Source organism: Arvicanthis niloticus, chromosome 26 (assembly GCF_011762505.2).
Source record: "Arvicanthis niloticus isolate mArvNil1 chromosome 26, mArvNil1.pat.X, whole genome shotgun sequence".
NCBI classification, from domain to species: Eukaryota; Metazoa; Chordata; class Mammalia; order Rodentia; family Muridae; genus Arvicanthis; species Arvicanthis niloticus.
The window spans coordinates 29,033,345-29,045,330 of NC_133434.1; the positions used below are offsets into that span (position 1 = coordinate 29,033,345).

Consider the following 11,986-nt stretch of genomic DNA (forward strand, 5'->3'; position numbering starts at 1 on the left):
GAACACATTCCAAAGACTTAAACACACATTCCAGGAGAAGGCCCAAGATAAAGCAATCAGGAAGCTGGGCCCTGTAATAAACCTGGGTAAACAGACGCCACTTAGCTAACACTCATTGTTATGAAGATAATGTGTAAATCTGAGTTACCCAGAAACCATTCTGTGAAAATGGTATATAAACTGCCCTTAACTTTAGTTTGGAGTTCCTCTTGCTTGCTTTCTAGGGAACCCCGGTGCACTGGTTATCAATAAACCTCATGTTATTGCATCGAATCTGCTGTCCGTGAGTGCCTCTGGGGCAGCGCGTCCCGTGGTTTGGATCTTGGAGTCCAACAAAACAATAATATATTTTTTCCAGAAAGTTAGTTTTATTTCTAAGATGGTGTTATAAATTTTTAGTGGGTACTAAATAGCCACCTGCAACACTCACACAAGGTTGTCTGTATACCATCAGCAAACGGTCTGGCCTTCTGCAGACCACAGCAGAGGGGTACACTGGGGTGGCTCTGCCTTACTGCTGATGCTGGTAACCTCTTGCTTCAGTTTATCTACAGTGGTTTTACCCTCTAAGTCCTGGATCTTGATACTGGGCCAGAGTTAGTGGTGGTTGGGACTGAAGCACGAGGCATAGATGATGTCTCCACCAACTAGTGTATAAAGATGCTTGCCCTCATTGAGATCCCACAGCATAGCCTGGCCAGCCTTGCCTCCAAGAAACACAGAGGCATCCACCCAGAGAGACCATCACTGTGTTTAGATAGCCATGTGGCCGATGTGGTTGGTCTTCAGCTTGCAGTTGGCCAACCTGACTAGCTTGTCCCATCCATAGGAGGCGATGATAGGGTGGCTGATGTTCTCGGAGAAGCGAGTACAAGACACTCATTCTGAATGACTCTCCTTCTAGACAGTGTACTTGCAGATACCCAGAGTATTCCATAGCTTTATGGTCTTATCTCAGGATCTAGAGACAATCTGCCAGTTGTCAGAGGAGGAGGCCACACCCTTGGTATGGCTTACAAAGTGTCTTGTGGTGGTGACTATTTTGAAATCCAAGAAGCACAAAATTCCATCTCCATCTCAGGAGCCTGAGAGAGCGAACCGGCTATCAGAGGAGACATCACTAACAAACTGAGAGTGACCTTGCAGAGCATTGGGTGGTAGGTGGTACTTGGTCTCATCCTTGGAAGGCTTCCCCGTGATGATGGCCTTGTTTTGAGATGTGAACAGGATCATATCTGGGAACTGTGGGGTGGTGTCAATCTGTGCTACCCAACTGTTATGGTCCTTGAGGATCCCATAAAGGGACATCTGCTTGGTCATGCCTGCAGCTGATGTGTCACCCCAGAGATGAGGATGTCACTGGATAGCCCAGGAAGCCGAGCACTGCGGCTACTGGTGCAATCCCGTGGAGAGGTATATAATACCACTTTTAAAAGAGAAAGTGAGGTAAGCACCAGCATTTATCCATCTCTATTTCCTTACCATGGGCATAGTGTGACTGGCTGCCATACTTCTGCCATGGTGACTGCATTCCCTCGAACTGTAGGATGACATTAGACTCTTCCTCCTGGAAGTTTCTGTCTCTTCATGTATTCTTATCACCCAAGATGTCCCAGAAGACTAAGCTATCTCCATCAGGTTTCCCAGCCTCTGAGCATCTTTCACTCCAAGCATTCATTAAATGCACCCTCTTCAGCTTTCTGAGGTAAGTGACAGTGGCCAGAGTGTGGGCTTTAGGCCACGCTCATCCAGACATCTAGCTTGGTGATTTGTTTTCAAGATGGCCTGGTGTGGTGGTTGAATGAGTTGTCCTTGGACATTTGAATACTCTGTGCCCAGCTGGTGTCTGTTTGGGGGAAGCTTAGGAGGCGTGGCCTTGCTGGAGGAAGTGTATCACCGGGGAACGGGCTTTAAGGTTCCAAGTATGATTTACTTCCTGCTTGCAGATGCAGATGCAGGCGGTCAGCTCCTGCTCCAGATGCCGTTTCTACCAGCTCCCTCTGCTCTGCCATCATGGACCACAAATCTCAACTCAACTTTTCTGTGAATCGCCTTGGTCATGGCTCTTTATCATAGCAACAGAAAGGTAATCAATACACCTAGTGAGAGTAGTTCCTCTCTGCAGACATCATAGCCCCATAGTTAAGGAATATGGGCAGTGAAGGTAACGGGCCCGACACAGAAGAAGCTGGGTACCAGGATCCTCTTCCAATGGGCATGCCGCCAAGTGAGACAGCAGCAGGAATACCCATGTCTGTCTTCCTCTCACCTCAAGTGTGGGCTCCAAAGGATCTTTATGAAGTGTTTCGAGCCTCTCCCGTGTCCCCTTTCGCCCGTGGAAGAGAGACATGTGAGGCAGTATTCAGGTGGTTACCACAGACGAGCCTTTACTTGTAACAGCAGAAGCAGAAAGACTGCGGAAGACAGGAAGAGGCACAGCTTAAATACACCCTAGAGTGACGTGTTCACTTCTGATTGGCTGTTCACTCATCACCCCATATTACGCCCCGGGATGGGCAGTGACTTTGGTGCGCTTTCTTGCCTTTGCACCTGCGCAGTTAACTGTTTACTAGTGGGAGGACAGGATGTCCGCACCATCTTGGAATGGCGAATGTTGACATGCTCACTGCGGCTCCCAACAATAAAGAGGTCAGATGGATGCCAATCTTGAGATTTTAAGCCTTCCTAGATGAGAAGCCAGCCCAGGAACTGCCCACACCAGGAGCCTCAAACTCTGCCACTATGCCTATCCTTCTTCCTCTGGCATCTGATGGCTGTAGTCTGCCCCACCCATAACTCAGCACCTCTTGAAAGGAAGCTTTCAAGGGATGGGGAGTTAGCTCAGTGATTAAGTGTTTGTCTCACAAGTGCAAGGACCTAAGTTTGACCCACAGATCTCAAGTCAAAATCTGCCATAGTGACATATATTTACAATCCCAGTCAAGGGAGCATGGAGCAGATCCAAGTGCCTTCTGGACTTCAACAGACATTTGCTGGCTGCCCTACTTTAAAAGACACTGTTCTGCACAAAAGGTGGAAGATGGCCCAGGTTTACCACCTGAAGGCTGTCCTGACTCCACATGCATGTTAACAAACACACATGAACATGGACATTCACTTACCCATAGTTCCAAGTCCTCTCTATAGACAGCCACCTTGGGTGTTGGGACTCTCAACTCAAATGCTTTCTCTGGTGGCTGGCAATGAAGAGTATCTTTTGTCCTCTCCTTGCCTTTTCTTTTCCTTTTCCTCCACTGAGCCATCTTGCTGGCCTTCTGTTGGGTTCTCATGCCAACCTTATTTGACAGGATTCTGACTTCTTCAAATCTGGTTCTGTAGGTGAGACCATGGCACCACACACAGTTCACCTAGACCTTGTGAGTGATACTGAAGACCAGGCCTTAGATCCCTTGGTGTCTGAAGAAGAGGAGTAGGTAAGGAAAGCCATTATAGAACCACAAGGACTTAGCCAAGAGGCCATGCCTGCACACACTCGTATCCCAAGCACTATGTTGCACTGGGCATCATGGACTTGTCCATTCTGATCCAGCATTGCGCAAGCACTTCCCTGACTGCACCTGTCCAGCTTCTGCTTTCCACAGTAATTCTTTATGTCTGTCTGTCATTAGTGCAGGGTCCAGCCAACTGTGGCCCAAGTAGTTTATATCAGTAAATTTTTTTTACATTTAATGTGTGTGCATGTGCGCGTGCAGAGACACATGCCACAGTGTGCATGTGGAGGTCAGAGGACTGGCGGAAGTCAGTTCTCTCTTCTCACCATGAATCCTGCAGCTCAGGCGATCAGGTTTGGCAGAAGATGCCTTTACCCACTGAGCCATCTCATTGTTGGTTCATTTGGTTTTTGATGCAGGGTCTCACATATTTCAGGCTGGCCTCGAGCCTCTGTATATAGCTGAGGATGACTTTGAACTCCTCCTCCTCCTGCCTCCTACTTCTTGAGTCCTGAGGTTTGTCATCATACCTGGGGATTGAACCTAGGACTGCATGCATACTGGGCAAGCACTTGACCATCTGAGTTGCAACTGCAGCCCTGGCAACAAGTTTTTTTTTTGTTTTTTTTTGTTTTTTTTTTTTTTTTTCAAGATGTGGCCACTCTTGGTGGCTTGTATGTATATCGTCTGGAGCTGTTTTGTGCTCAGATGGCCAGAGCTGGGTTATGACATCAAAGATGCTAATTTGGAAGTAGTGACTTGGTCAAAAAGCTTGCTGGTCCCTGGTTGGAAGATAGGCAAGCAGAGGTCAGGGACTGGCTCTTGTTCACACCTCAGTCCCTGGCTATAGTCCTTTCCAGAAAAGAGGCGGGGCTTCCCTAAATGCTTAATTACAAGGGAAGTGTCCAAGCTGGAGAGAATCAATGGAGAGCATCCAGAGGAGACAGTTAAATCACTCAAGAGCAAAAGCAGGTTTCAAGGACTTTAAAAGCCTTCATTTACATACACAGAGTTGATAAGCTAATTACACAACAATCTTGTCCTAACCAGTAAAGCTGCCCCCTAAGGTCTTGTTAGATAACACCTTGTTAACCTGGCTGTCTTGACAATAATCAAAGTTCAATTTTCTGTAATCCACACTTGACTCTCCCACCTCTCCCATCTCTCTCTACTCTGAACTAAACTTTAAATAGACAGTCCTGCTGAATTGAAAGGGCCGTGCAGATAGTTGTCCCACACTGAGGGTGGCCTTTCTCGGAGCAGGGGGCTGTCTGAGGGCAGCCAGTATTCCCCTGGCAAGCACTACAGACTCACTACCCAAGAACCACAGATTCTCCAGGGCCCAGAAAAAGGATTGTGGCTTGGAAGAAGTTTAAAACACATTGCTTTCAAAATTAACATTCCTTGTAACTGACCGTAACCAATGGGAAAGAATGTTTACTTAAAAATCTACTAGGTAAATGGCATTATGCTGATTGCAACCCGACTCTTAGGGTTATTCATAAATTATATTAAATAAGGGATGTGGTTGCATTTAAAGATGTTTGCCATGGTTTAGGGGCAAGCCACTGGAAGCCACGGGAAGACTTCTTAACCGCCAAGCTATCTCTCCAACCCCTGAGATCCAGGTTATCAAGCTGATGACAAATGGGTACAGAAGATGACATACATTTTGGGGGTCACGAAAGCTCATCTTGATTTAGGGACTTCCTTTAAGAATAAAGGCATAGCCGTGTCTTGTTTTTGCAGGTTTTATATCACACAGGACATATTTATTTATTTATTTTGTGTCTATACCTATGAATGGAGGACAGAGGACATTTGAGAGACTCAGTTCTCTTCTTTCACCATGTGGTTGCATTAGGGATGGGACCCAGGACTGAAAGCTTGGTTGCAGGCCCCTTAGTCTGCTGAGCCATCTTGCTGGCCCACATAAACCTATAAACTGTGAATGCTTTGACAGGGGCTTTCTAGAGATTTGTAACAATTTATGTGGAGGAAGAACTCTGAAATTCATGTAAAATATATATATTTAAGATTCATTTGTTCATGTATTTTATATATATACTATATCATTTACAGGGACTCAGATCTCATTAAAAAATGGCTGTGGGCCACCGTGTGGTTGCTGGGAATTGAACTCAGGACCTCTGGAAAAGCAGCCATTGCTCTTAATTGCTGAGCCATCTTTCCAGCCCAAAATTCAGTTTTTTTTTTTAAAAAATTAATTTTGAAGCCGGGCAGTATCGAGTATAAAACTCATGCCTTTAATCCCAGCACTTGGGAGGCAGAGGCAGGCAGATTTCTGAGTTCGAGGCCAGCCTGGTCTACAGAGTGAGTTCCAGAACAGCCAGGGCTACACAGAGAAACCCTATCTCACAAAAATATTAATTTTGATTTATGTATATACATGTATATGCATGTATATACATGTGCCTGCCAGTTCTCTTGGAGGCCAGAAGGGGGCGTGGGGTCCTTTGGAGTTGATGTTAAAGGCGGTTGTGAGTAGCTTGATGCGGGTGTGGAACTCAAATGAGGGTCCGTCTGGAAGAGCAGAAGTCTTCTTAGTCACTGTGCCATGTCTGTATTCCCTGAAGTCCAGTTATCGGCATGATTACTGACAACTCCTCCCAAACAGGGTCAGCCATGGCAGAGTAAGCTCAGAAATTGCTGCTGGATGGGCAGGGCCACAAGTCTGGTAGTTCCAGAGATAATTTTACTTGACTAGAGCTTTCAGTACGTGGTTTGCTGAGAACATATGTTTTGGTTTGCATGTGTCCCCAAAGGCTGCGTGTTGGAAACTATCCTCAATTCGTCATGGTCAGTGAAGGTGAGGCCTTTTTTGACATAATTAAGTTAGATGAGGTCATGAGGCTTGACCCTCTGTGACGACATTAGTCATTGTTGACTGAGCCATCTCTCCAGCTCGCAGAAGAACTTCTCAGGTAACAAAACTCTTTTGTACAGACAAGCCAAATTCCACAGTTCAGACTCTGTTTAGCTCAGCATTGTAAAACAAACCATGCCCATTGTGACACATAGGAAACACAGAAGAGATCAAAGCTTGCACCTTTGCTTGGTCTTGCTATACACTGCAGCAAGAAGATCCTTGAGTGGCCCCTAGGCAGATAGATGCTGGTACCAACCATGCCTCTGGACATCCCAATCCCAGAACCAAGAGCCAAATACACTATGATTTACAAATCATCCTATCTCAGGCATGTTTAATAGGAACAGAAAATTGGCTACAAGGTACACTCTTGGTGAACAGTCTTGAGTAACTGAGAAACTGGCAATGTGAGGCTAACTTAGTTCCCCCTGGGCCCAGACCCTCATCCTCTCTCATTTTACAGCAGAGGAAACCAGTTAGAACTTGGGCTCTCAGGTAAGGGTGGGACTAACCCCTTACTTTGGCCTCTGACTGCCAAGGCAGCAGGTGAGAAGGGTGTGGTCAGAATGTGGTCAGGAAAGAGAAAGGCTGGCTTAGGGTTATACTTACTCACAAAGTCTTGTGTGTGTGCAGGTGCGTGTGCAGGAGTGCGAACATGCCTGCAGAAGCCAGAGTCAACCTCAGGTGTCATTCTTCAGGAATTGTCTACCGCCTTTCCTCAAAACAGCATCTTTCATTTTTACCTGGAACCCTAGGATTTGGCTAGGTGTTCTCTCCAGTGAGCCCCCGGGATCTGTCTGTCTCTGACTCCCCAGTGCTGGGATTGCAAGCATGCCTTATCACTCCTGGCTTTTTTATGTGGGTGCTGGGGATGGAACTCAGGTCTTCAAACTTGTGCAGCAAGTACTTTGCTGACTGGGGCGCCTCCTCAGCCCCTCATTTAAGACTTCTAATGTAACAAAATTCTTTCCTACAAACAAACAAGCCAATTTGCACAACTCAGAATTTAGTTTGGTTCAGCATTATAAAACGAATGGCCATTTTAATCCAAACGAGGGCCAAGGGGACACAGTATGTAAATCCCCGTCTCTGTTTCCAGCAGTGTCATCTCATTTTTGTCTCTAACAGTTTGGCACAAGATGAGTGATGCTGTTGGCATATCCCTGGGCAAAAGGAAAATGTCGGGGCCTCTGTTCAAAAGTTAGTCTGAATTCCAAGAGAACAACAGGAGAACATTAGGCCAGGCAGGAGCCCCAAGGCAGTAGACCACACACATGTGAAGTTGGTACGGTCTGTGCCCAACTTTGCTCGTTTTCAAGGCCACATCTTGTATAGGCATACACTTAAAAAAAAAAACGTTGAAAATGGTTTATTTTTATTTTATGTGCCTGTGTTTTGCCTACGTGTATTTGCATGCACTGTGTGCAGGTCTGGAGTCCCCAGAGCCAGAAGAGTGTCAGCTTCCCTGGAACTGGAGTTAGGGATGGTTGTGAGCCACCATGTTGGTTCTGGGGATCGAATCTGCATCCTTTGGAGTGGCAGCCAGTGCTCTTAACCACTGAGCCATCTCTCTAGGCTCATATGCATGTTTTTTTGAGACAGGATCTCACTATATAGCCCTAGCTAGCCTGAAACTGTTGATGTAGACAAGGTTGGTCTTGAACTTGCAGAGATCTACCTGCCTCCACCTTCTGACTGCTGGCATTAAAGGTGTGTGCTACCATATCTGGCTGGTTTTGAAGGTATTAAAGTGACTATGAAGTCGAATGGCTGAAGAATGACTGCAGTTTTCATCACGGGCCAGACCTGGGTTACTGCAGGAAAGTGTTTTTTTTTTTTTTTTGTTTTTTTTTTTTTAAACCATTTTTTTTTAAGAGTACACAGTTGCTGTCTTCAGATACACCAGAAGAGGGAATCAGATCCCATTACAGATGGTCCCCATGAGTCAATATGTGGTTCCTGGGAACTGAACTTAGGACCTTTGGAAGAGCAGTCAGTGCTCTTAACCACCGAGCCATCTCTCTGGCCCCAGAAAAGCAGTTTTTATACAAAAGGAAAAATTTGTTCCTTTTTCTGTGTGTGTGTGTGTGTGTGTGTGTGTGTGTGTGTGTGTATGTGTGAAGCATGTATGAACATGTGTGTGCCTATGTGGGTGGAAGCCCTAGGGTGATGCCAGGGGTCATCTTCCTTTGCTCTTCTACCTAATTCACTGAGTCAGGCTCTCTCAGTTGAGCTCAGAACCCAGTGGTTAGTTTCCCTAGCCAGCTTACACTTCAGATCCCCTGGCTCTGCCTTCTGAAGTTGAAAGCACAGGCAAGCTTCCAAGTGTGTCCAGCTCTTCTGGATTGTCGGGATCCAAACGTTTGCTCGGCCAACACTTGGCCATTGAGCCACCTCCCCAGCCCCAGGTTATAGTTTGCAGAGTGACTCACTAATTGAGCATTCCGGGCATCACTCAGACTCCTCAGTGATCCATCAGCTTGCATCCACTGATGTGTAGTCCTTATCATTCTCATTAGCTGGCACATCCCAAGAGAAAGCAGCTCTAAGCTGAGTGTTTTAAACCATTGCTAGTTACTATGCATTCAGGTACACGGGAGCACCCCTGCCTTGTAACAATTAACCCCTCCCAGCAGGGCATGCAGTGATTGTCTTTCCTGTTGGCAACCATGGGGGTGACATGGGCTGAGAGTGTGGAAACAAGGATGAGAACAGCTTTCGATTGCTTTCCTTTTTAGAAGTAGGAGTATGGTGCATGCTGGGACACAGTAGAGTAGTGGAATCAGGCCTGGTCCTGTCACTGCCTGTGACTTGGGCTACTGAAGTAAGTGTGTGTGTGTGTGTGTGTGTGTGTGTGTGTGTGTGTGTGACAGCAGGCTTTTGAAAAGGAATTTCTGGGATGTGCTGTTCCTCAGGGGAACTTCTGTACTCCTGTCTTAATCTACTCTGAGGCTTAGAACCTTTCTTGAATGTAAGCTCACTGGGCATCCAGCTGCTAGAACCTCATCCTTCTTCAAACCAGAAATCCCTCAGTTTTGTCCCAAAGGGACCTTTGTGCAACAAAAGGGAGACTGCACTCTAAACTCTGAGGTGAGCAGGGAGGGTCACATGGTGCTGGCAGGTCCTGTATTCATGTATTCATTCATTCATTTATTTCTGCAGATGGGTCCCGTCTTTGGTCTTGAACACAGCAGTGGTTTTATTTGTTTTAGGGTCTGGAAAGATGGTTCATTGCTTAAGAGCTGTTTTAGTTAGTTACTGCTGTGAACAGACACCACAACCAAGGCAACTCTTGTAAGGACAACATTTAATTGGGGCTGGCTTACAGGTTCAGAGGTTCTGTCTATAATCATTAAGGCAGGAACATGGCAGCATCCAGGCAGGCATGGTTCAGGAGGAGCTGAGAGTTCTACATCTTCATCTGAAGGCTGCTAGTGGAATACTTGCTCTCAGGCAGCTAGGATGAGGGAGGGTCTTAAGTCCACACCCACAGTGACACACCCACTCCAACAGGGCCACACCTCCTAATAGTACCACTCCCTAGTATTATTTTAGCCATCTTACTGGAGTAAATGTCACGTGGACAGTTGAGCCACTAGCCTTTCCCCAGTGGACTTGGTCAGTGTAGACAGTACATTTCTCCCTGGGAACTGACTGCTCTACCATTCTCCTGACCTTCACAGTGTCTTCACTTAACCCAGACTTGACCTGTGTGTGTGTGTGCATGTGTACAGAACAGTGCACATCTGTTTCAGCTCTTGAGCAAGAGGGCAAGAGTGATCTCTGAATGTGAGGAGGTCCATTGATATGCTGTCCACAGCTTCTGCCTGGGTCAGAAGCCACCAAGAGCGAGATGTTGCCGGGTAGCTGCTACTCACCTGATGCCAGCCTACTTTTTCTTTCTAATCACTATAGATCTTTAGGTAGGGCTGGAGAGATGGCCCAGTGGTTCAAAACACTTGTTACTCTTCCTGAGGACCCATATTCAGTTGCCAGCACTCACAACTGCTTGCAATCCTAGCTTTGGAGGATCTGACACTCTCTTCTGGCTTCTGCAGGCATTGTACTCTCTCTTTCTCTCTCTCTCTCTCTCTCTCTCTCTCTCTCTCTCTCTCTCTCTCTCTCTCACACACACACACACACACACACACACACTCATGCGTGTGCACGCACACACACAAATCAATTTTTAAAAATTAAAAAGAAATTTTTTTAAAGTTTTTTTTTTTTTTTAAAAGATGTACTTATTATATCTGTATGAGTACACTGTAGCTGTTTTCAGACACACCAGAAGAGGGCCTCAGATCCTATTACAGACGGTGGTTGTGAGCCACCATGTGGTTGCTGGGAACTGAACTCAGGACCTCTAAAATAGCTCTTAACCACTGAGCCATCTCTCTAGCCCTTTTAACCTGGTAGTCCCCTGCTCCCAGGAGGTCACCATATTGATGCTGAACTTAGTGCAGACACCTGATAGGCATAGCTTACTATAGCTCAGAACTCCTGGACTCAAGCAATCTTCCTGGCTTCTATGTGTATGCAGGTACCCCCCACCACCACCACAGAAAAGGAGATATGAAGGGAGAGATAAAGAGAGAGGAGAGGGACTTATTTTGCAGTTCTTTTCTCCTTTCCTGGAGCCTTCTGGGTATTCAGAAACTCCCACCTAAAATATTTCTCACTTGAGGCAGTTGCCTCCAGGAAAAACAGAAAGGCCCGGTGTGCATCTGAGGAGAGAAGTGAGTCCCAAGGCCCCATCTCTCAGAAAAGTTGTTATTAAATTCTATGCTGGGCCCCGACCTGGATTTAAAGATTTGCCGGAAGACAAATGCCAAACAGATGCCCATTAGGGTCCTGACAGCCGGAGCTTAAAGATAACATTTACATTCTGCCTGGGTCTGTATCTCTCTGTTCCCCACTCGGCCCCTCTCCTGCCTCCAGTGGGATCAATACCTCGGCTGAGGTTATGTGGAGGTGGTCACATTCTTTTAAGCTGTTTGCTCAGTACTCGGTTTGCTCTGCTAACACGCGGGCTACTCCTTCCAACAGGCTTGTTTGCCCAGCATTAGGGCTGTTTGCCGAAACACCTAGTCCAATCCGAGGGGGCTCAGCTTTCTAAACAGTTGGTCCCCGAATCTGTCAATCAATAACACCAATTGGGTTCCTGACATGGACAGTGAGTGTGGCCAAGTCTAATATTTGCCCAAACACCACCCATCCCCACTTTCCCAGCACCTGACAGTCCCCAGCTTGACAAGAAGGACATTAGCCAAGCGCACAGGCTGCTGGGAAGACATGATGTCGTCAAATAGGCACCGATTCCAGGAGAGAAGGGCACACAATGACTATGATGCTCGCTTTACGAAAGGTAATTTACTGAGATGCACAGCCGCTTACCTGCTCATCTGGCTGGGGTCCTTAAAAATGACATGCACAGGCTCTGGCATCTCTTGGGCTGGCAAAGTAGCCAGGGTTTGGCCTCATAAAATTTGAGGTTGGATCTGGGGGCTGGCTTGGAGTCATAAATGACCAAGGGGATGGCAGGAATCTACTAGGGCCAAAAACCCAAAAGAGCAAGATAACGTTTCCTAAAATGAGAACAGTAGAGGTTGGCAGGGTGGTTAAGGCGTTGGTTGCCAAGCCA

General features: G+C 46.6%; 1 pseudogene; it reads right to left on the reverse strand.

Moving 5' to 3' along the window:
• Positions 1-426: 426 nt before the first annotated feature.
• Positions 427-1,358, reverse strand: LOC143438887 (small ribosomal subunit protein RACK1 pseudogene; annotated as a pseudogene).
• Positions 1,359-11,986: the final 10,628 nt, after the last annotated feature.